The sequence below is a fragment of the Miscanthus floridulus genome, chromosome 5 (assembly GCF_019320115.1).
Source record: "Miscanthus floridulus cultivar M001 chromosome 5, ASM1932011v1, whole genome shotgun sequence".
NCBI classification, from domain to species: domain Eukaryota; kingdom Viridiplantae; phylum Streptophyta; class Magnoliopsida; order Poales; family Poaceae; genus Miscanthus; species Miscanthus floridulus.
The window spans coordinates 24,456,242-24,481,372 of NC_089584.1; the positions used below are offsets into that span (position 1 = coordinate 24,456,242).

At 50.8% G+C, this 25,131-nt stretch overlaps 1 pseudogene; it reads left to right on the plus strand.

Annotated features, from left to right (window-relative positions):
• Positions 1-24,049: 24,049 nt before the first annotated feature.
• On the plus strand, positions 24,050-24,871 carry LOC136449700 (uncharacterized; annotated as a pseudogene).
• The last annotated feature ends 260 nt before the right edge of the window (positions 24,872-25,131 follow it).

Below are 25,131 nucleotides of genomic sequence, written 5' to 3' on the forward strand. Positions count from 1 at the left end.
GAGAGTTTGGCGTGGAAATTTTCGGAAAAACGGTTGAGAAATGGTGTCCGGGACTTAGGGGGGTTCCCCCTTTTTAGCCCCCGAGGGAGGCTCGACTTTGCAGAGGCAGAGCCGAGTCTCCCTTATTGCGTTATAGTGACGTCGAGCCCCTATCGATAGACAACCTCTCTGCAAAGAACTTCCTCGGAACCTAAGCTGTCCTTTGGGCGAAACGGTGGTGAGGGAGCTACCGTAGCCCAGAGGCATAGGCCGTTCTCACGACTCGGCCGGCCTTTTCGCCCTTGAGACGATCTTTCGGTCCTTGGGTTCTATACAGCCGATTTGTCTATAAGGGGGTTCCTCGAAAGATTATAACAACTAAAGAACGCTTCTTTATTGTATTTCGAGAAACAATGTAAACAACGTTTGGAAATTTAAGGGTAGAAACTGACGTAGCTGTTCTATGTTCCAAGCGTTGGTGAAGATTTCGCCCTTCTCGTTGGCTAACTTGTAGGTCCCGGGCTTCAGCACTTGAGCGACGATATACGGCCCTTCCCAGGGTGGGGTCAGCTTGTGGCAGGCCCTTGTTGCTCTGCCTCAGTCTCAGCACTAGGTCGCCCACCTTCAGGTCCCGGCTTTGGACGCTGCCGGGCTTGGTAGGCGTCGTAGGGCTTGCTGATACCTGGCTGAGTGTAGTAGCGCGACGTCGCGGGCTTCCTCCAGTTGGTCGAGGGCGTCTTCGCGGGCAGTGCGGTTGCTTTGCTCGTTGTACGCCTGTAGCCTCGGGGAGCCGTATTCTAAGTCAGTGGGGAGGATGGCCTCGGCTCCATAGACCAGGAAGAACGGTGTGAATCCCGTGGCTCGGCTCGGGGTATTTCTTAGGCTCCAGATGACTGACGGGAGTTCGGCAAGCCATTTCTTGCCAAACTTCTTCAACTGGTTGAATATTCTTGGCTTAAGGCCTTGTAGGATCATGCCGTTGGCACGCTCTACTTGGCCATTCGTCCTTGGGTGCCCTACGGCCGCCCAGGCCACCCGGATGTGGTGGTCGTCGCAAAACGTTAGGAACTTGCGCCCGGTGAATTGTGTCCCATTGTCAGTGATGATGGTGTTAGGAACCCCGAACCTGTGGATGATATCCGTAAAGAACAGCACCGCTTGCTCGGATTTGATCTGAGCGATCGGACGAGCCTCGATCCATTTAGAGAATTTGTCGATAGCTACCAGCAGATGGGTATAGCCCCCGGGTGCCTTCTGCAGAGGCCCAACCATGTCCAGTCCCCACACAGCGAATGGCCATGTGATGGGGATGGTTTGGAGGGCTTGGGCCGGGAGGTGCGTTTGTCGAGCATAGTACTGGCATCCCTCGCAGGTGCGTACTAGCTTTGTGGCGTCGGCCACCGCTGTTGGCCAATAGAAACCTTGGCGGAAGGCGTTACCTACGAGCGTCCGAGGCGCCGCGTGGTGCCCGCAGACTCCCGTGTGTAAGTCCTGAAGTAAGGATTGGCCAGCCTCGGTGGTGATGCATCGTTGGAGAATACCAGATGGGCTGCGCCTATATAACTCGCCGTCGCAGAGGACGTAAGTCTTGGCGCGTCACGCAAGCCATCGGGCTTCGGTTCTGTCAGCAGGAAGCTCTCCTCGGACGAGGCGATCAAGGAGAGGGACTCGCCAGTCCGTTCCTTGGTCGATCTTGGGAGGCTCTTCGTCAATCGCCATCGCCTCGGGCTCGGCTGGCGGGGTCTCGGCGGCAGAGGGGGCCTCGAGCCCTGCGGTGGGCTCGGCCGATGGGTCCTCTTCCGTCGCCGAGGCGTAGTCGACGGACGGCTTGTGGAGGTCTCTGGCGAAGACGTTCGGAGGGGCCGGGGTCCGTGCCGACGCCATCTTTGCCAGTTCGTCCGCGGCCTCGTTGAACTTTCGTGCAACGTGGTTGAGTTCGAGACCGTCGAACTTGTTCTCCAGACGACGTACCATCGCGCAGTACGCCTTCATTTTGGGGTCATGGCAGCTTGACTCTTTCATCACCTGATCGACGACGAGCTGCGAATCACCCCGTACGTCGAGACGTCGTACTCCAAGTTCGATGGCGATTTGCAGGCCGTTGACGAGGGCCTCGTATTCGGCGACATTGTTGGAGGCGGCGAAGTGAAGCCGGATCATGTAGCGCATGTGTATTCCGAGGGGTGAGACCAGGAGCAGGCCCGCGCCGGCCCCAGTCTTCATCAGAGACCCGTCGAAGTACATGGTCCAGCATTCTGATTGGATTTGAACGGGCGGCAGCTGTGTGTCGGTCCACTCGGCTACAAAGTCGGCCAGGACCTGTGATTTGATCAGCTTTCCGAGGCGCGAAAGACAAGGTCTCCCCCATGAGTTCGACAGCCCATTTGGCTATTCTACCCGAGGCCTCCCGGTTTTGGATTATCTCTCCCAGAGGAAAAGACGACACCACAGTCACCGGGTGGGACTCGAAGTAGTGACGCAGCTTGCGTCGAGCCAAGACTATGGCGTAAACTAACTTCTGGATGTGCGGGTAACGTGTCTTAGTCTCGGAGAGCACTTCGCTGATGAAGTAGACAGGTCGCTGGATGGGCAGAGCGTGTCCCTTCTCCTGCCTCTCGACGACTACGGCCGCGCTGACCACTTGGGTTGTCGCGGCGACGTAGAGTAAGAGGTGTTCGCCCTCGGTGGGCGGAACCAGGACGGGGGGGTTGGTGAGCAGTGCTTTGAGCCTGGCGAGGGCTTCCTCGGCCTCGGCGGTCCAAGAAAAGCGCTCGGCCTTTCTCAAAAGGCGGTACAGGGGCAGGCCTTTTTCGCCGAGGCGGGAGATGAAGCGGCTCAGGGCCGCAAGGCATCCCATGACCCTCTGCACGCCTTTGAGGTCTCGGATCGGGCCCATGTTGGTCACGGCCGAGACCTTCTCCGGGTTGGCCTCGATCCCACGTTCCGAGACTATGAATCCTAAGAGCATGCCTCGGGGGACCCCGAAGACACACTTCTCGGGGTTGAGCTTGATGTCCTTCTTTCTGAGACATGTGAAGGCAACCTCCAGGTTGCCGACGAGATCGCCGGCCTTCCTGGACTTGACTACGATGTCATCCACATAGGCCTCAATGGTTCGTCCGATATGTTCGCCAAAGACTTGGATCATGCACCGTTGGTAAGTGGCCCCTGCGTTTCTGAGGCCAAACGGCATGGTTACGTAGCAGTACATGCCGAATGGAGTGATGAAAGAAGTCGCGAGCTGGTCGGACTCTTTCATCTTGATTTGGTGGTAACCGGAATACGCATCAAGGAAGGAGAGGGTTTCGCATCCTGCAGTGGAGTCGACGATTTGGTCAATTCGTGGTAGTGGGAATGGGACTTTCGGGCATGCTTTATTTAGACCAGTGTAGTCCACGCACATCCTCCACTTGCCACTTTTCTTCCTGACTAGTACAGGGTTAGCCAACCACTCTGGATGGGATACTTCCTTGATGAACCCGGCTGCCACGAGCTTCTGTACTTCTTCGCCGATGGCCCTGCGCTTCTCCTCGTCAAACCGGCGCAGGCGCTGCTTTGCCGGCCTGGAGCCTGGCCGGATATCTAAGGCGTGCTCAGCGACCTCCCTTGGTATGCCTGGCATGTCCGAGGGACTCCATGCGAACATATCGACGTTCGCACGGAGAAAGTCGACGAGCACGGCCTCCTATTTGCTGTCGAGGGTGGCGCTGATCTTCAGTCCCCGACCGTCGGGGACGGTGGGATCGACTGGGACGAATTTGATGGCCTCCGCGGGTTCGAAGGTCCCGGCGCGCCGCTTGGCGTCGGGAACCTCGCCACCAAGCTGGACGAGATCGGCGATGAGGGTCTCGGCCTCCACGATGGCCTCGGCGTACTCGATGCACTCGACGTCGCAGTCGTATGCGTGCTCGTATGTGGACTCGACGGTGATGATGCCGTTGGGGCCTGGGATCTTGAGCTTGAGGTAGGTGTAGTTGGGGATCGCCATGAACTTGGCGTAGCACGGGCGCCCCAAGATGGCGTGGTAAGCCCCCTTGAATTCAACTACCTCGAAGGTGAGGGCTTCCTTACGGTAGTTGGATGGGGTGCCAAAGCAGACGGGTAAGTCGATGCGTCCGAGGGGTCGTGTGCGCTTCCCTGGCACGACGCCATGGAAGGGCGCGGAACCACCCCGAAGCCGTGATCGGTCGAGCTCCAGGAGCTCCAGAGTGTTGGCGTAGAGGATGTTGAGGCCGCTGCCTCCGTCCATGAGTACTTTGGTGAGCCGGGTGTTGCCGATGATCGGGTCGACGACCAGTGGGTACTGCCCGGGGTTTGGAACGTAATCAGGGTGGTCATCCCGGTCAAAGGTGATTGCTTCCCGAGACCAATCGAGGTACCGGGGGGTGGCTACCCTGACCGAGAAGACCTCCCGGCGTTCCCTCTTTCGCTGGCGCGCCGTGAGGCATGCCGAGGGTCCGCCAAAGATCATGAAAGCGTTGCGTACCTCGGGAAACCCATCATCTTTATCACCGTCCCTTTCGCCGGCGCCCCTTTTCCTGGCCTCATCGTCGTCGGGGAGCCCGAGCCTGGCGTAGTAACGCCGGAGCATGGTGCATTCCTCGAGGGCATGCTTCACCGGGCCTTGATGGTAAGGACAGGGCTTCTTTAGCATGTCGTCAAATAGCCCGGGGCCGCGGGGGCCTCGGGGATTCCTGCGATCTGTTGTGGCGACGTGAACGGCCTCGAGGACCTCCTGCTTCCCCGGGCGGCCCTTCTTCTTTCTCTTGGGGACGCGGGTGGGCGAGGCCTCGGGGGCCTCGTCCTTCTGCTTCCCCTTGGCGTCGTTGTTGGGGAAGATGGCCCCCACCGCCTCTTCGCCCGAGGCGAAGTTGGTGGCGATGTCGAGGAGCGCGGCGGCAGAGCGCGGGACGTTGCGCCCTAACTCTCGGACCAAGTCCCGACAAGTGGTGCTGGAGAGGAAAGCCTGGACGATCTCCGAGTCACCGACGCTGGGTAGCTCGGTGCACTGTTTGGAGAAGCGCCGGATGAAGTCTCGGAGAGACTCGTCCGGCTTCTGGCGGCAGTTCTTGAGATCCCAGGAATTCCCAGGGCGCACGTAAGTGCCCTGGAAGTTCCCGACGAAGATCCTAACCAAGTCGCGCCAGTCGTGGATTTGCGAGGGGGGGAGATGCTCAAGCCAGGCTCGCGCCGAGTCCGTCAAGAGTAAAGGGAGATTGCGGATGATGAGCAGATCATCGTCCGCGCCACCCAGCTGACAAGCCAGGCGATAATCGGCTAGCCATAGCTCAGGGTTCGTCTCGCCGCTATACTTGGTGAGGTTGGCCGGCTGTCGGAACCGGGCGGGGAAAGGAGCAACGCGGATGGCCCTGCTGAAGACCCGAGGTCCTGGCGGCTCAGGGGAGGGGCTGCGGTCCTCACCACTGTCGTAGCGACCGCCTCGGTGCGGGTGGTAGCCTCGGGCGGCTCCGTCGTCGTGGCGCCGTCGCCTGCCAACTACCTCGTGGTCGCCTTGTACCTCGCGTTGGTGTCCAGGTCGGTCGTGCACCGAGGGGGCCCTGTTGACCGTCGGCGCGCGAGCGGGCTCGGGACGGATCGAGGCATCCTGGCCTTGGCGAGGTCGTGCCGTGGGTTGCTCCGAAGTGCCTCCGCGCCGGCGGGAGGCGGAACTTTCGGCCTGCTGCACTGCTGCGGTCTCGAGGAGGTCGCGGAGCTCTCCGCGGACCCGTCGCCCTTCAGTGGTGGAGGGCTCGGGCATCGCTCGGATCAGCATCGCAGCAGCTGCGACATTCTGGCTAGCGCGGTTAAAGATTGGGGGTGGCTCTCCGCCCTCGTTGTCGTTAATGCGGTGATGAACGTCGCGGGCCCGCCCTCGGGCTCCTCCGCCCTCACCGCGCCCTTGCTGCTCCTGCTCGAGAGTGTCCCGGAGCTGTTGCAGAAGGAGTCGGTCCTGTTCGACCTTGGCCTGAAGCTCGCGGAGCTGCTCCAGGTCTGGGCGACGATGCCCCCCGTGGACGAGATTCTTGTTCCGTGCTGCCGGGGCTACGAGACGCGGAGGCGTGGCACCACCCGTCCCCGCCCGGGGCGGTGAACGAGTGCCTGTCCCTTCTTCCTCTTCGCCCACCGTTGGCATCCCGAGCCCGACGTGGAAGCACTCACGGGATGGATCGTAAGTCCCTTCGTCGTCGGAGTCGGAATAGCCGAGGCAGTAGTCGCTTGCGGCCAAGAATTGGCGTAAAGCCCCAGGGTTGTGGAGTTCGGAGAAATCCACCCCGGGCCACGCCTCGTCCTCGTCCGAGGGGTCGGAGTGGGTGCTCAGGTCGAGAGCGAAGCGCTGGCGGCGTTCCGAGGGGTGCTCGTGAGCGGCAGTGTAAGCGTAGGCGTAGGAGGTGGCGGCATTTCTCAACCCAAAGGGGTATGGGAACGGGGCCGTCTCCAGATTCTGCCCCGCCGGGGTCGGTTCTTCAGGGAGTGGCGGAGCGGGGTTAGATGACTGGGCATCGTCGTAAGCCCCCGGCGATTTTCCTTTGTCCAGGCTCAGGTCAGACAGGTCCCCAGTCAGGGACCCCGTACCAACAGCTGGTCGTAGGATATCGGCGGGGAGTGTCGTGCTGCCCCGGGCTCGCGTAGCGTCGGGGTGGCCTTGCTCGCGCCGTGCCCGGCGAGCGTGGCGAGAGCGGCCGCCCGGACGCCGCCTACGCCTGGGCTGCCGGGGCGCGACTTCATCGTCGGACGGTGGGGTTCGAGGAGCGAGGAGCACCATGTCGTACTCGTGCCCTAGAGACATGAACTCTAGGCTCCCGAACCAAACTATGGTGCCGAGGCGCAATGGTCGTATGTGGTCTGCCATCCGGAACTTGCTAGGATGACGGAGCTGACACGCAGAGTCCCCTACCTGGCGCGCCAACTGTCGGTGTTTTGGAACCGGGGGTCCCTCAACCAACGAGTGAATTTGTACTGCGTGTCCCTAATCCCGGATGGTGATGCAAAGAGACACAAGGTTTATACTGGTTCGGGCAGTCGAGGCCCTACGTCCAGTCTGAGAGATTGATCTTGTATTCCTTGCACCGGAATGCTCGTGGTAGGGGGTTACAAGCTGAGTGAGAGAGGGAGCTAGCCCCAGGTCTCGGCGAGGGTGGTGCGAACTGCTTGGGACGTTGCTCCCAAGCAGCGTGGAAGTGCGTGATTCTATCGGTGTGTTTGTCCTCCCGCCCCCCCAGAAATGGCCCTGGCTACCTCCTTTTATAGTTACAAGGAGGAAGCGAGAGGTACATGAGAAGGCTACTATTTGCTGATGTATTCCGTTCCCTGAAGCAGTATGGCGTCGTGGGAGTTCCAGTCGATGTCTAGTCGGTATGGTCTTCAAGGCTGACGACATGCTGCGCTCTTGTACTTTTGTTGACTTGGTGAAATGCCGAGGCCTGGTGGCTGCTGTAGTAGGCTGTGTCGAGACCTATCGCGCTGAGGCCGAGACCCACTGTGCTGAGGCCTGCTGTGCCGAGGCCTTTAGCGGGTGGCAATGTGAGGTCTGGGCGGCCATCGTCGATAGTTGATTTGGGCGGAACAGTGCCGAACATGCGTCTACAGGATACGGTGCCCCGTATCGTTAGTAAGGGATGGTAAAAAGGCGATTTGACCGTTGTCCTGTCGCGGCATACTGCCGATCGTGGCTTTCGTAGTGAGGGCAGCTGGGTGCATTAATTGGATGCGATAGCCTGCCAGAGTGACTTTTGAGGTGGAGGTGACGAGATTGCGGGACGAGCCCAGCCTCGGGCGAGGCGGAGCATGGCCAGTTCGCCCGAGGCCCTACCGGGAGTCTCGGGCGAGGCGGAATCCGAGGCTCATCGGGGGTCTCGAGCGGGGCGGAGCGGTCGGTTCGCTGGCCCCGAGGTCACAGGAACCCGGTTCTGACTCCCCACGTCGTGTCCGTCCTTGGTGCAGGAGTTTAGGCAGCATAGTAGCCGGTAACCCTTGCACAGTCCCGTCGTGGATGGCAGGGTGCTGACGTGACGGACGTCTGGTCTGCCACGTCGCTGCACTGCGCCGTCGTGTGATTTGTCAGAGTGGTTGAGCGCCTCGATGGGACGTGCGGAAGTGACATGCTGGTCGTACTCGGTCTTGTGCGTCGTGGGGCTCCAGTACGGCTTGATGTAGGACATGGCGGGCGACGTGCGGGTTGCCGTGTAATGACGTCGTAGGGGGCAGCGGCTATGCCGAGGCTGAGCCATCGCGGGGGGCTCGGTGGTCATGGACCCTCAGGCTGCCGAGCCCGTGAAGCAAACTGTCGAGGTCCTTGGGGGGAGTTACTGGCCTTGGGTACTGATTCCGAGGCTACAGTAGCCCAGATGTGGCTCCCCACGCTGCATTGTCCTCGGTGCAGGAGTTGGCAGCATAGTGAGGCATGGGCGTCACGGTGGTTAGTACAGTGGCGGGTAACCCCTGCCCAGTCCTGCCTCCTGTCCCATCGGCCATTCTACTGTACTGTGCCGGGCGTGCGGCTGTTGTCAGGGGCAGCAGTTGGCCAAAACGTCGTGACACGACGTTTTGCCAGAGGGATGGGAGAAGGAAGAGGTGGCGGAGTGCTGCCGAGTCCGCCTTGCGCGAGACAGAGGGTCGGTGGCCCGGCCGAGGCCTTTGACGGGGAATCGGCCGAGGCCCGTGGTGAGGGGCCTCGGGCGAAGCGGAGGGTCGGCCGAGGCTCGCGGCGATGGGGCCTCGGGCGAGTCGGACAATCGGCCGAGGCCAGCAGCGTTTAGCTGGTTTCGATCTTTACGAAGCCTAAGCAGTCGTTTTTTGGATCTTGCTTAGGGTACCCCTTCTCACGGTATCCGACACACAATCTCCTTGCCAGGACGTGTATTTAGAGAACAACGGGGAGGTGCATCCAAAATTCTATCTCGGATAGGAGTAGAGCATGGAAACTAACCCCATCTACATATCCTCGAGTGGGATTAGGACCTATCTTCACCTATTAGACCGCCACATAGGAACCTGTAGATGCAATTAATTTTTATATTACTTGCTGATATGTTAGAGGATGGATGACTATGAGTGGATATACATGGGCCACTCTAGTCAGGGTTCATTGACCGATGAATGGATTGAGAAGACCAATGCTTTCTTGGAACTAGCATTTGCAAGGGTTAAAGGAGCGTGTGTCACTTGGTGTCCCAGCAGCATTTGTGCAAATGTGCGTTGACAAACAAAGGTGGTCATGGGTAAACATCTTTGTAAGAATGGATTTATGGTGGACTATACCTAGTGGATCTACCATGGTGAATCCAATCGTGTGAGAGATGAGGTCGTGAGACAACGCATCAAGGATTATGATGCTGATGCCGGGGTAGGAGACATGTTAAATGACTATCATGAAGCACACTTCGATGAAGGACGTAGGGAGGAGGAGCCAGAGCCAACCACAAAGGTGTATTACGATATGTTGTCTGTGGCACAGCAACCCCTTCATGGGCATGCCAAGGTTTCTCAACTAGATGCCATTGCACGCCTAATGGCTGTATAGTCCCAATTTAGCTTGAGTCGAGAAGCCTTCGATGTTATGCTGATAGTTGTTGGTAGCCTGCTCTCGGATGGTCACATCCTGCCAAAGAGCATGCATGAGACACAGAAACTCCTTTGTGCACTTAAGATGCCATATGAGCAGATACACGTTTGTCCGAAGGGATGCATCTTATTTAGGAAAGAACATGTGGAAGCAAAGTACTATGTGAAGTGTAAATTGTCTAGGTTCCTAGAGGTAGACTCTGGTGATGGTCAAAAGAGGCAGCTTGCCATCCCTGTGAAGATCCTACGGTACCTTCCATTCATACCGAGGATCCAACGGCTTTATATGACCGAGGAATCCGCGAAACAGATGACATGGCCCAAATACGGACATTGATACAATCCTGAGAAGCTGGTGCATCTATTCGATGGTGAAGCATGGACAAGGTTTGATATGATTCATCATGAGAAAGCTCTAGAGGCTCGTAATGTATGTGTTGCGCTGGCAATAGATGGGTTCAATCCTTATAGAATGGTGGTTGCCTCATACACTTGTTGGCCCATGTTCATTATCCCTCTCAATCTCCCCCCTAGCGTCCTCTTTCAACAATAGAACATATTCTTGTCATTGATAATTCCTGAACACCCAAGGAATAATATGAGTGTGTACATGGAGCCTTTGATTGATGATTTGGTCCATGCTTGGGAGGAAGGGGTATGGACATACGACCAAGCTACAAAGATAAACTTCAAAATGCATGTTTGGTACTAGTACTCCCTGCATGACTTTCTGACATATGGGATATTCTATGACTGGTGTGTTCACAGGAAGTTCTCATGCCCAGTATGCAAGGCGTCTCTGATATTCATTTGGTTGACGAAGGGTGGCAAGTATTCTTTGTTTGACAAACATCAACAATTCCTCCCTCTTGACCATCCATTCAGACAAGGTAGGGGTGGAGGAGGAGGTAGGGATGGAGGAGGAGATAGGGGGTACCTCTTCCTCTACTTCATCCTATGTGTGGTTGCGAGGTCCATCGACCCTCCTGAGGCGACCAGTACCTCTTGAGAGTCGCCTGCTGATTCAACCCGATGGAGACAAAAAAGTAACTTTAGATGTTATCACTAATTTTTTGTTTGATATGTTCAAAATTACAATAGAAACTAATAATTTATCTTAATCATTGGGCAGGGGTTGGAGGAAGGTCGGTGGGGGTAATCACGCACGCCATGTGAACGACATCCTTGGTCTTTTGATCAAGGAAAAGTTCCCTGGCCTGGTGCAGTTTGGTGGAACTATCGAGCTGGCCTACACGTGGGCCCACTATGCCTCCATCCCCAACACCCTGATCGGGATGGAAGGCTATTCACCGACAAGGCATAGCGTGTTAAGGCTGAGCTTTGTGTAAGTCTTTCTCACACTACATTTGTTGGTGCGAAAAGTGACCAACACGTAAATATTTGTAGTTTTACCATATGTTGTGATCGGATGTGGCCTAGCACTCAATGACATAGAGTTTATACTGGTTCAGGCAACGTGCCCTACATCTAGTTTGAGTCGGTCGGTGACTTTATTCCTGAGCCTAGGTACTTGAAGTTTGCTGTGGGGTTATAAACAAGTGAGAATAAGATGGGGGCTATTAGAGGTCCGGTCGGACTCTAGACTAAAGAGCCGAGAGTGATGGGAGGTCCTATGTGCGCTAAGTATTGGAACGTACACTCTGTGTAGCTTTAGAGTTCTAAAGCAGTGAAGCTATTCTATTGCTTAGAATGCCTAAAGCTAGCAGAGAGAGAGAGAGTCGGAATGAATCATTCGACGTCCTTTTTAGGAGAGAGCGCATCCCCTTTTATAGGTGAAGGGGATGGCCTTACAAGTGAGAGAAAGAGTGTGCGTGTGCTACCTAGCCATGTTGCCCATGCCGTCGGGTACAAGATGATTTGTCGGTGCCCACAATACTATTGACGCCTAGATGCATGTGGTAGGCTCCATCGTGTTCTTCTGGTATGGCAAATGTCGACGCCTACCATACTGTAGAACAAATGTCGGCGCCCACAACAATATTCATGTTCTGACATGTCTGGAAGGTTGCAAAGCATCCTTCTAACATGGCCTAACAATACCATTCTGTAGGTGTGCAGGGTACGGTCCTCAGTATTGCGGTTGACTTATGCACCTTACCTTATCTGCTCCACCTTATTTCTCGGGTCCTCACTGAGCGGGGGTCCCCATTTGGTCTTTCCCAGTTGGCTTCGACCGTGCCGGTCGGAGAAGAGCCATAAGCAGAGGTTCGGTGTATTTCCGGTCGGAGACGTGGGTCAAAGTTGGAAGCGAGCATTGTCCCCTCCTTGGCCATGCCTTCTGGTCGGAGAAGCGGGTCAGAGTCAGAAGCGAGCATCGTCCCCTCCTTGGCCAGGCCTTATGGTTGGAGACTGGATCGCTCTTTCGACCTGTCGGTAGGTATCTAGGCCGGCCTAGGAGTTGTGCGTCGTTCACAATGTTGTCTGCTGGGCTGAGGTTTTTGCTAGGAAGTGGGTCCATAAGGGATTGAAAGCTCTAGTTTGGTTTTGGTAAATTGATGAAACCCTAAGTGCTAACCTAGTTCATCAAGTGATCATGAGATAGGTAGCACACTTCAAGTAGAGAAGCAAATGAAGATCACAACATGACAATGGTGATAGCATGGAGATGATCAAGGGCTTACACTTGAAGAGAAGAAAGAGAAAAACAAAAAGCTCAAGGCAAAGGTATTAACCATAGGAGCTATTTTGTTTTGGTGATCAAGACACTTAGAGAGTGTGATCACATTTAGGTTTGATAGCCGTACTATTAAGAGGGGTGAAACTCGTATCGGAATGCGGTTATCAAAGTGCCACTAGATGCTCTAACTTATTGCATATGCATTTAGGATCTAGTGGTGTGCTAACACCCTTGATAATATTTGTGAAAATATGCTAACACATGTGCACAAGGTGGTTATAGGGTTGAGATGGGTTTGGGTCCCTCTCTCCCTCCCGCCGAGCTTGCAAAATGTGCCAATCACCAAGAATTTTGCATCCGGCGCAATAGAAAATAGACATTTCATTTTCCCGAAAGCGCCAAATCCCGCCGAGCTTGCGAGGCGGGATTTGGCGCTTTCGGGAAAATGAAATGTCTATTTTCTATTGCGCCGGATGCAAAATTCTTGGTGATTGGCACATTTGGGCAAGGGTGAAGAAGTTAGAGTTGAAATGGAGTTAGTCGAAATGATGCTGGCGTCGGTCTACTGACCGGACGCTGGGTCACTCAGCGACCGGACGCTGAAAGGCTACGTCCGGTCGAGCTGTCAGACGGCACAGTAGGCTAGGGTTGAGCACCGGACGCTGGCTGTGTCCGGTCAAGGTGGACCGGACGCGTCCGGTCGGAAAAACATGCCTCGGGGAGCTTACTGGAAACGACCGGACGCTGAGGCTTTAGCGTCCGGTCAGTTTTGACCGGAGCGTCCGGTCAGCTTCGTAGCCGTTGGAATCTGACGAACAGCGTTTGAAGGCGATGACACATGGCGTCCATCGGGCGACCGGACGCTGAGGGCCAGCGTCCGGTCAGTATGACCGGAGCGTCCGGTCAGAGCGCGTTTTGCCCAATGAAGGGGTATAACGGCTCTATTTGATGGGGGCTCTATTTATAGCCCCATGGCCGGCTGTGGCTCGGATCTTTGGCCATTTTCATTGACATAGCAACCTTGTGAGCTAAGCCAAAGCCCTCCCACTCATCTACATCATTGATTCATCATCATAGTGAGATTGGGAGTGATCCAAGTGCATTGCTTGAGTGATTGCATCTAGAGGCACTTAGTGATCGTGTTTCGCTGCGGATTTCGCTTGTTACTCTTGGTGGTTGCCGCCACCTAGACGGCTTGGAGCAGCGAGGATCGTCGAGCAGAGGAGGTGATTGTCTCCGGCTCCGATCATGGTGATTGTGAGGGGTTCTTGACCTTGTCCCCGGTGGAGAGCCAAAAGGTACTTTAGTGAATTACTCGTGGCTTGTGTGATCCTCATCTTGTGTTGGTTGTGCGGCACCCTATTAAGGGTTTGGCGTGTGAAGCCAATTAGCGCGTGAACCTCTAAGTGAGTGAATCGCCACAACGAGGACTAGCTTGCCGGCAAGCAAGTGAACCTCGGTAAAAAATCATTGTCTTCATCATTGATTCCGAGGTGATTGGTCTTCATTGTTATTCATCTTTGTGATTGATTGGTTATTCATCTACACGGCGGTATAACTATCCTAACCACTCTCTTTACTTTACCGCAAACTAGTTGACAAGCTCTTTAGTGTAGCTAGTTGTGAGAGCTTGCTTGCTTGGTTGGTGTGGCTCTTTAGTTAGTCTTTGAGAGCACATTAACATAGGATAGTGTCTTTGCTATTGTGTGAATAGACACTATCTAAACTAGAATTGTGGTAGGTGGCTTGCATTTTAAGTAGGCTAGTGCAACACTCGCTTCGCCTCATAATTGTCTAACCATTTGGTTAAGTGTTGTTGTAGAAATTTTTATTAGGCTATTCACCCCCCCTCTAGCCATTAGGACCTTTTAGGGACCCTGGGTTTATGAACCCGACAACATTGCTCAATACATCGCATTGTTTGGACATTCTTGAAATAATGACTAGATACATTACGTTTATATGTAGGATTTCTTTAGATGAGAGGAGGGATACGAGGCCAAGGCAGATGATGTGGCTAACAAAGCCGCTAAGAAACTCATCAAGGACATGCACTATGAGGCACGCATCCAGGCCATGATCTAATACCATGCGGAAATTCTTAGAGTGAGGCTCCCTAAAAGTGCGGCAAGAACCATGAGTCTGACCTCAGAACAATACCTAAAGGTAAATATAGAATATTAATACTTATTTTTTTCTAAGATTAATTACACTTAATTTCATCTTCTTATATGTCATATACTTGATGACGTAGGTGCCTCCGTGGTGGTGCACCTACGATCTGCAGTGCTAGGCCTGGATGGTGGATAGGTGGTGCGACCCCACATGGGAGGAGAATCACAACGCTTGTTAGGAGTGGCGTTTGCTGATGCCGGGTGCACCACACCATCAAGGCAACCTCAACCTCTCAGAATATGCGGCTAGATGAGTACGCAAATTTATTTCTTTATTCTAACGCTTAACTCTGCATAATTTTTAATCATATTGCTTTTTTGCAGTCGGCGACACATGGTGGTGAGCCTTGCTCCCAGTTCATGGCATATGCTTTGCCCCATAAGGGCAAGGTGACGGCCGACGTCGCCTACAACCCGGAGGACCTGCCCTCGACATACAACAATGAGTCCGTCCGCAGCCGCCTTGATGGATACATATCGATGGCAAGGGTGGTCCATGGCTAAGAGTACGATCTGAGCACCCATGACCTTGATGGAGAAGTGGTCATGAGGACGGGAGGAGGCAAGAAGCATAGCCGGTTCTGGATTGGCGATGACACAATCAACACGGCTAGTACTCCCACTCTCTCCCAGATTTGAGCACAGAGCACGAGTTCCAGCCTGGCGATACGCCCACGACCGGACTCTACACGGTTCCAGATGAACGCACTCTAGGTTATTTTTGTTTATTCATTGTTCATTGATTTTTACATACTTTTGCATTGCATTGTAACATTAGGATGAAATATTATAGGCTCAGCTGGAACAAGAAATGAGGCGCCGGGAGGAGCTAGAGGTGAAGATGGAGGCAGAGCGGCAGAGGATGGAGGCAGAACGACTACAGATGTTTGAATATATAAGGGGTGTTTCCGCTGCAAATCGATCAACCTCCGCCACCGATGCCAGTCTATAACACCCCTCGTGTTACGAGCTTGCTTAGCACCAAGATTTAGACCTAAGAGGATTTACCGAAATGATTTTCTCAAATTTTAAATTTTAACTTATGTTTAAAAGTGTCAATTTTGGCGAATTATATTGAACAACGGGTTAATTAGTTCCTAAATGTTTTGTTTCTATGAGTTAGTATGACGTATGGACTAGTGCTTAAAAATATCTGATAGCAAATAAAAGGGCGAATGGCTTGTTCATTTGATTAAGTATGAAAAATAAATTTTATAAATAAAAAACATGATATGACTGGTATATAGTATTTAAGTAAAATTCAGAGCATGATTTTTGTTGCATTTAAAATATCGAGAACAAACTTTAGTGCTTTAGCCGTGTTTGAAAATATATATAGTTGGCTTAGAAAATGAATATTTGAGAGCTAAAATGATATATAATGTGGGTAGAAAAATCATGTCACCAGCAAGGTACGAACGTCATGAGTGTGTTAGTATGTTTGTTTCGAGTATTGCTGTGATGTTGTAAGTTTCAAAATTAGTTTTAAAAGGAACAAAAATGGAAAACCCGTTCGTAGTTTGTGTCGATAAATAATAGTTAACTTGAAAAGTGATTTTTATAAAGCAACAATAATATAGAGCGTGTGTTTGGGGTTTTAATAAGAATTGAAGTACAAGTCAAGTAGATCAAAGCGCAACTTGGGTTTTGGAAAACAAATGCTGTTGCGTGTTCATAGCCGCTCATTTCTCCTACCCTGCCGCAGCCGACAGAGCCACACGACGCCCTTGCATTCGGCTGCAGCATGTTCCCTCGCATCCTTGTTTGGGTGCGCTTTCACGGATGTTTTGCCAAGCTGGCTGCCTTCGCGTCCCGCCAAGTTTGAGTCGTCTCGTCGAAGCACTAGTTTGAGGGACGGTGGTGCCTCATCGTTTTCTCGGTTGTACTCGGCCTCGACTTAATTAGCAGAGCACTCTCGCCTTGGTCCGTCTAGCTCCGGTCAGGCTGTGGCCACTTTTCACGCTGCTCACACGTGGCCCTACTCCTGCACAGCTCAATGTCATTATGCCGATGTGACCGTGCCGAGCAGGTCGGGCCACCTCCGAGCTGCTGCTGTCGTGTACTACTTTCTCTCCCTTTCTTTTTCTGCATCTGAGGAGAGGCACCCCAGCTCCTGCTTACCCGCCTCGCTAGCCCTCTGTTTCTCTGCTTGCCTCCTACACCGGGACGCCATTGTCGGGCCTCCTATCGTCCGTCGCCGGTTTCCCGCCCCCTCTTGCGCGAGCGTGCACTTGGGCCCGCATTACCCCGTGTTGCTCCCCTTCTGAGACGGCTGCAGCACCTCGCTGCCTCTAGTAGCGCCTGCTACGCCATCGCTCGCATCCAAACAAGCATGCGTGAGCCTCTCAACCCCACGCCGGCCGACTGCTCCACGACGCTCCACCTCTAGCGCCTGCTCCTTCGCTCTTCGCCTCCATGACCCACCTCGGCCGGAGGTCTGCCGGTGAAGGCTCCCTCACTGCGCTCTGCCGCTGCAAAGTCCATGGCCGTGCGTCATCGCCGTGAGTTCACGCGGACCTCACGCACCTCTTCGTTGACCCTCGCCGGCCATCACGCCCCATAGCAGCCGTAGTGCCCCCGCCACCACCTGGCCTTCACGTGTGCGCGCGAGCGTGCGAGCCTCACAGCCGCGACTACAACTTCGAGCTACATGCTACTACTGCACGCCGCCGTGTGCACCCGCGCTAGGTCCGCCTAGTGCCGTAGAGCCTGCCCATGCGGCCGCCCATCGCCGCCTCCTCTATCGTGGTCACATGTGGCCATCGTGCCGAGCTCTGCCTCAGTCCGCGCCGTGGCTAGGTCGAGCCCGGTCATGGCCGCGCACCTCCCCACGGCCGATTCTCCGCCACCGTCATGCCTTTCCCGGGTTAATTCGGCCGCCGGTGATGGCTCCCCTCTACGTGCTCTGTTTCAAGGTAGCAGGTGGACTCAAGCGCTAATAGAATGCTTTACCAGGTTTACTTTGAAAAAAATGCTAGACTTATACATTTACAAGTAAGGGCTTAGTTAATTTATGAAAAGTTTAGGGGTCCTCGTGCAAATTTGCCATCACGCTGGGCTCGTTCACGTGTGGGCCAGCCACTCCCTATCGGTGGGCCGTTGACTATTCTGGCTAGGCCGCTCGCGCTTGTCCCCGCGTTAGGCCACGCCGGCCGCACCTGGGCCTCTCACGCTAGCGCGCGCACCCCGCCCCGCCTGGGCCGTGCATCCGCGTGGGCCACCGGCCTCCACTGGACCATGTACGCGTGGTTCGCTTTGGGCCGAGGACGTTGACGCCGGCCCTTTTCGATTTGTAGAGCAATTTCTAATTTAGCTTAGAAGTAAATTTGTAAATTTAAAATAAAATTGTGTTGGTGTCTAAAAATAATGAAACCAATTTTGTTAAGTTTCAAAAATCATGATCTACCTAAAAGTGTATTTTGTTCGCATAAATTCTATATGTTTTTAGGGTTACTCTAATTATTTTGAAATATTTAATATTGTTAAAATATGAACTTGTGGGAATTTTTGTGAGGAAATGGGGATAGTGCTGACCCTAAAAATTTTATAGTAAATTCCTAATATTATTAGCTGCTCACCATAATTTTTATAGCTCCAGAATAATCAGTGGCTAGATAGATAATGATGCCCTATTTCGAATAAAGATTAAATTGATAGAATGGGATAAAGAAACAACTTGGGTTTGTATAACTAAAACACTTATTGGGAAATGACACCTTTCTTGACGATGTTGATATGTAGATTAGTACGTTAGTCATTAGAGCTACCTTGTTAGTTCGTAGTATGTACTCTGCTTTAAGAGTTGTTGTGCCTGGTTAATTAACTGTTGCATCATCTCTGCATCGTATTGCATATCATAATAGGAACGATGGTGGATCGATGGTATCAAACGAAATAGCTGAAAAGATGGTGCTAGGAATCCAAATACAAAGATGGAATACTAACTTTTGGTTATATTTTACCCAGGCAAGCCCCGATGCATTACCCTTACTTTTCTGCACTTTAAATTATATTTGTGCATTAAGTTTTAAGGAGTTGATTGAATCCCACTTGCATATAAATATCTTTATTCTATAGGTCTTACTAGTATGATAGGACCGTGTAGACTGCTATGCTACAGGACTCCGGTATAAGTCGAGTGATTGCCTGTCACTCATGAGAGATAGAAAATATATTACTATATTATTATCACTTGGAATATATAAATGGTGAAAAAAAAATGGAGACCGGATAGGGATATGGTTTGGGTATTGGTGGGTATAAGAGGTTGTGTCCTATGGCCAATGAGACATAGCTTAGTTACACTGTTTTCACTGTCTGTGTTGGTTAAGAACCGGCCGTTGCATTGGGTTCTAGGCAAGTCACAGACTTATTATCCCGAGCACATACTTGGGTATAGGCGTAGGGAAGACTTGTTACTCTCTTATCATGGGTTTCGGCTCTTTCCGAACCGACTGTCAGGGTGGTTTTTGGGTGGAGGTCCTTGCACCGCACTGAGTCTGAGACTTAGGGGCGAGGGCTTGAAGTCCCAATTTAGACGGGGACCTAGACCCCATGATAGGAGGGTAGTGGGTTTGTCCTGCTTGTGCCTGGGGTATATGCGGGGCATGTGTTTTGAGGTACCCAGCTGGGCATATTGATTCGTGAATCGTCGGGCAATCTGGTACGGCTTGTCTACAGTCTAACAACATAGTAAGAACTGTAAGATGAAAGATGGTAAAAATAATTCTAGTTGCTTACCACCTGCTTGAAAGTAGCACAGGTGCTTATATAGAATGGTTAGTTAATGAACTAATGTGACTGCTAATAAAAATTGAATATAAGGACGTACGCTTAGTAATGCTTCCTACAGATGTAATAAACCCACAAGACAGATAGCCTTGCATATCCTTAGAGTCTTTTTCTTTTCTCCTGTCGGGTAAGTCTTGCTGAGTACAATTGAGTACTCAAGGTTTTAGTTCCCCATGTTGTAGGTGATAGGTGGATGCTAGAGCTGACCCTTGTGTGTGGATTCCTCCTGGTGGGCTCAGAGAGGATTCCTTTACGCTGCGATCATAGTTTTATTTATAACTCTCACTAAATGTTTTATAAATAGAAGTTATTAATCTATTGTCATTGTTTATATATCAATGTTTTATCATGTCATGAATAGATATTTATTTCTGTTGTAACTCTGATCACATGTTTATATTCCGCTATTTAATTAAATTGTTCATAACTCTGATAATATGATCATATTCCGCTATTATAAACAATAAATATTATACTCTGATGTTGCATCAAAAGTTATGTAAGAAATGACTAAAATATTATAAGCTTTATTCTCTTATTTGTGATCCTGATGGAAAAATATGGATTTTCAGGTTCTTCCCTAGGGTGTGCCCGATGAAACTGTGTAATTTAGTGTTCTCCCTTGAGTACTTAGTATCTAATGGAAGACAAGTACTCCTGGTAGACATTAGATTAGGTGGTTCTGCCACACAGTCACTCCTCCTCAACCTGCTCCAAATACTGTTTCAGGCACTATGAGTCACTTTACAACCTTATAATCACTATTTCTAGTTTATGCAGAATCAATCTTACAAAGATGTCCAGACACTAGAAACTTAGTGACTAATGCTATATGTTTATTACCAACTAGTACTTAAGCAATCATACTAGAGCACAATACAACTGACAAGATATTGCTGATAGTTGCAAGGGTTATACTAGTTAGGCAGTAGAGAGACCATACGTGTTGTTCAATCTTGTCTCATATATGCAATCTCTTTTCCTTTGTGCAGAATCAATCGGCGGCATCGAATGAGCCTCATGACCCAGCGTGGTCGTAGTGGAACTCGTGGCCTAAGTGACTACTTATGATTTTATTTGCATTTGCATTTGTGGATTACCTATGACTACTTGTGACTATTTATGATTGTGAATGAATCTACTAGTGATTCTGAAGTTTATTTGCATTTATGTGTTGTCGATATATCTATATGAACTGTCTGTGATGCTTATTATGAACTATGTGGGATGCATGTAATGTTTATTTGAGTGGGGTATGTTATACGTGATCGAACAATAAAAATAGGAAATATATGGTCGCTTTGCCGAGTGTTACACTCGGCAAAGAGGCATTTTGCCAAGTGCCAGGATAAAAATACTCATCAAAGAGGACACATGGCTAAAATCTATGCATTCTAGGACTAAAATATCTTCTTTGCCGAGTGTCTACTCTGTGACACTCGACAAAGAAGCCAACATTTGTACGTTCTAGGCCAGTCTTTACCGAGTGTCCAGTATTTGGCACTCGGCAAAGATGGCAGGTTTGCCGAGTGTCCGGGATTTCACACTCGGCAAAGAAGGCATGTTTATCGAGTGTCAGATACTAGACACTCGACAAAGAAGCCAACTTTTATACGTTTTGGGCTAGTCTTTGCTGAGTGTCCAGTATTTGACACTCGGCAAAGAATTCAGGTTTGCCGAGTGCCTAGGATTTGACACTCGGCAAAGATGACAGGTTTGCCGAGTGTCAGGTCCAGGACACTCGGCAAAGGTGATATAACCGTCTCCGCGCTGTCGCGTTACTTTTTTTCGCCAAGCGTCGGTTTAGCTCTTGGCAAAGAATTTGCCGAGTGCCCGATAGAAAACACTCGGCAAAGAGACGTTTGTCGGCACTGTAGATGCCGTGTGTTGTTTGTCGAGTGTTATACTCGGTAAATTTTTTGCCGAGTGTTTTCTGGGCTTTGTCGAGTGCCTGTGGAACACGGCAAAGCCACTGTTTCTGGTAGTGCACACATCCTCTTGAGTCTTGCTCGGGGTTTGGCTCCGATAACGTTTGGGGAGACAAGACTGATGAGCAAATGGGCAAGTAGGTGCCTTGTAATTTTTTGTTTGGTTGAGAAGGGACTGGACCGACCCATTTTCTGCTTAGGCATAGGGACACCAAAAAGTGGGATGAGATAATGACGTATAAGACCCAACTATCAGATGAGACAATGCCCACGCTCTCGTCCCAACTGTCTCTCCGTTTCTTGAGGGCAGAATCATCCTACGTCTAGAGGAAGATTCCCTAGTGGGCTGTTCTGGACTCGGAAGTAAACAACACTAGGAATGGATCCGTCCCATGCCGTTCCAGTCCGATCCCTCAAACCAAACGCTAGAGAACTAGGACTCACTACGTGAAAAACGACAGTTTATAGCAACGGGATGAATTTTTTTGTAGGGGCGGCTGGTGATGGAGCCGCCCCTACAGTGGCATACTCGGAAGCTCAGACACCAGCCACCCCTACAAATAGAACAGTAGGGACGGCTGGTGATACGAGCCGCCCCTACAAATGAATCTAATTTGTAGGGACGGTTCATTCATCAACCACCCCTAAAGTTACTATTTATAGAAACGACCAGTGATTGAGCCGTCACTACAAATGCCCGCCACATATATACCTGTTGGGGAGAAAAATATCTTCCTCGTCCTCTCGACCTCAGCCCGAGACGTCGCCTCCGACTTTTCCCTCGCGTCGCTCTCTCCCGTGGCGTCCGCCGCGCCACCCTCTGTCGTCGCCTCCGCCGCGCGCCGACGTCGACACCACCGAGCGCTGCCTCCACCTCTCCTCCCCGCGGAGCGACACCTCGGCCTGGGCGGACGGCCTCCGGCGCGCCACCACGCCGACCTAGGTTTTCGGCGCGGAACCGGCCTTGGCCCGGGCTCAGCGGCGCACCGGCGTGGGTTGCCTGCTCGAGGAGGTGGAGTGCCACGAACACACCGAGGAGGTGAGTTCATCTGTAGATCGATCTCGTCTCCTCAGCTCCCCTCTCCCTTCCGGCCTTTCCCGTCTCCTCCGCATCTTTTTTTCTTGTTAGGGTTCGAGGTCAGATGACAGCGGAGGCTGCTTTGGCGGCGGCGAGGGCTCTTCCAGTTGCATCTCTCCTCACCCCCTTCAGATGATAGTGCGGTCTGTCCGAATGGCAGCGAGCACTCGCGGTCGGCGTCGCCCCCCGCCCCCCCTCAGATCTGCTACCACAAAGGGCGCTAAGCGCAGGCGGCCGACGAGGTCGGCGGCGCGACCAGTTCGAAGGGCGCTGAGCGCAAGCGGCCACTTGCGTTCTTGCGTGCCTCCGGCTGCTGCTGCTGGCGCCTGGTCATCCTTGCCTCTGATGCCTCGCTAGAATCCTCCTCTCCTAGAGGAGCTTCCGATCTGCACAGGTAAAAATTCTCTCCACCTCGTCATCCCTCTCTTTGGTTGCTAGGGTTAGGTGATGTGCTGCCTGATTAGATGAACTAGAGTCTGCGGAGAGGTTAGTGTTTTTCTGATCCAAAGTTCTGCTAGGGATTTTGAAGCTACTGTGGATGATGTGATGGATTACTGCTTTCACGTTCATCTCCCTGATTTGGCATTAGTTCAGATGTGTATGTGCTGTACTAGGACTACTATACTAGTACGAAAGAACTAGTGAGTACTACTGTACTAAAGAATATGGAGCACTCTGAAGAAATACAGTTTTGTGATATTTTAACTTAAAAATTGTGTGCCAATTTTCTTAGAGCAATATCATTGCATGCCAGGAATCTATTGATCGAAATACAGTAAGTAGTTCACGAGTTCTTGTTATTTTGCAGAGCCAAAATGGTAGTATGTCTAATTGATCTGTTAGTAATCTACTGATATGTTTGTTTGGTCCATAGAATTTTGGTGTTCTTTATATTTTTCAAACAAACAGATGGTTATGTTCAGCGTATATGGTTTAAACTTATTTTAACTTAGGGTAAAATTACGGTGCAAATTTTATAATCTGATATACTCTGTCTCTTTCACTTATAGAAAATTGTTTTGTTGGACACGGGATAGCTACAAGGATGACCTCTCATTTACATAATGAATTTATGGAGTGTTGTTGCTGCAATTGGTAGGAGCATGACTAAATATACTAGCAATTTGTGTGGGTGTAAATTGGTTGCAATCACATATTCTGAATTTTGATGTTGAGTTATTCGCATAGGAACATGCAGTTCAGTTATAGATGTAGTTTAGTTCAATGCGTTGAATGTTTAGCTTTTTGTTAGTGAACAACTGCAGAAAATGATATTGTGGAGCTAAGATAGTTTTGGTGAGGTCGTCCGCTAACTCCGTGTGGTGATATGTCTGCAGATTATTAACCTCTATGTGGTTTTTGCGGTTGCCACTGCCCTTATTCAGGTATAAGTTTTTTTAAACACTTATGTCTTCTTATATGCAAACATCTTGTTCAAATAGGTTTAAAAGCCTCGAAATATGGTTAGGGAAGTGTATCTGAATAGCCTGGACTATATACTATAGTATCCCACATCAGCGGATGTTTTTCTGTGGATTTTGATTTTCACTAAACCTAACATGGGAGACGCCAAAACACATGGCCTGGTTATTTGGTTGTCATATAACAGTGGGTAGGTAGGTAGGCATCAGATACATGCTCAATAAATCTTATGAACAGGCTGCTCTGCTAAAGCTATCAACTGATATACTACGTATGTAAATCTCGGTTGTTGATTACAAGCTGTCAAACTTGCAAATTTCTTCTCTACCTGGCTGTTGGCAACCTGATTGTGTGGGCGCTGTAGCACTGTACCTTCAGTTGAACTTTTGCAAACTATGTATGCTCTTCAGTGTTTGATTGGATAGATGAACTTATCACCTGCCATTTTCTTAAATCGTGCAACTTATTGCCCTCAAGCATGATTTATAGGTATTAGCACAAGTTATCTTATGCTCTTGCTTTGCTAACTGTACATTCTTTATTTAGGTTGCAACTCTTCTCAGCTACTGGTTACAGCAAAGTAGACAACTTGCAAATCTTAGCTCTACCTAGCCATTGTCAACCTGATTGCGTGGATGTTGTAGCACTGTACTTGTCATTGTAACTGTTGCAAACTATATGTTCTTCATTCAGTGGTGTCGATTGGATATATCAACTTGTTAGCTGTCATTTTCTGAAAACCATGGAATTTATTGTCCTCAAGCATGATTTTTAGGTTTAAGGACAAGGCTATCTTTGTGCACTTGTATTGTGTACTGAGCATTGTTATTCGGTTCGTAACTCCTCTTTAGTTGTTTCTGCAACATAGCTGATAATTGCCCCTGGAATGCTAATACAAGTGAAACACCTTCAGAGACTTATTACTGGTATGCTATTTAATGTGGATGAAACAGGTTGCTTACATGGGACTGGTTGGGTCGTTTCCCTTCAACTCCTTCCTCTCTGGAGTCCTTTCATGCATAGGAACTGCAGTTCTTGCTGGTAGGAGCTTCTTACCCTCTGTTGCCCTTTTACCTTGGTTGCATGATATGACAGATATCAAGCAAGATGAGGCAACTGATCCGATTGGGCAGCAAATATGGTTGAATGTGCCAACAAAGCTGTATTTATGCTTACTGAATATATAGTCATTTAGTGGTGCGAACCAAACAACTTTTTACTTGTAATTCTCAACATAAAATTAGTCGAAGTCCCAAGTATTCTTGAAAAAAATGTGTGCTTCGTTGGCATGCCTTTCTTAGTTGCTATCTGCATGAGATTTCAAATTGTGATAGATAGGTGGGCCTGTTTTAGCTCAGACATATTAGTGCTGGAGTCGAATTTGAATTGTAAATTTAAATTTTTTTTTTGGCGGAAAAATGATTTGTAGGGGCAGTTGGTACTGTAGCCGCCTCTACAAATCAATTTGTAGGGGCGGCTGGTGTTCCCAGTCCGCCCCTATAAATCGATTTGTAAGGACGGCTACAGTACCAACCGTCCATATAAATCGATTTATAGGGT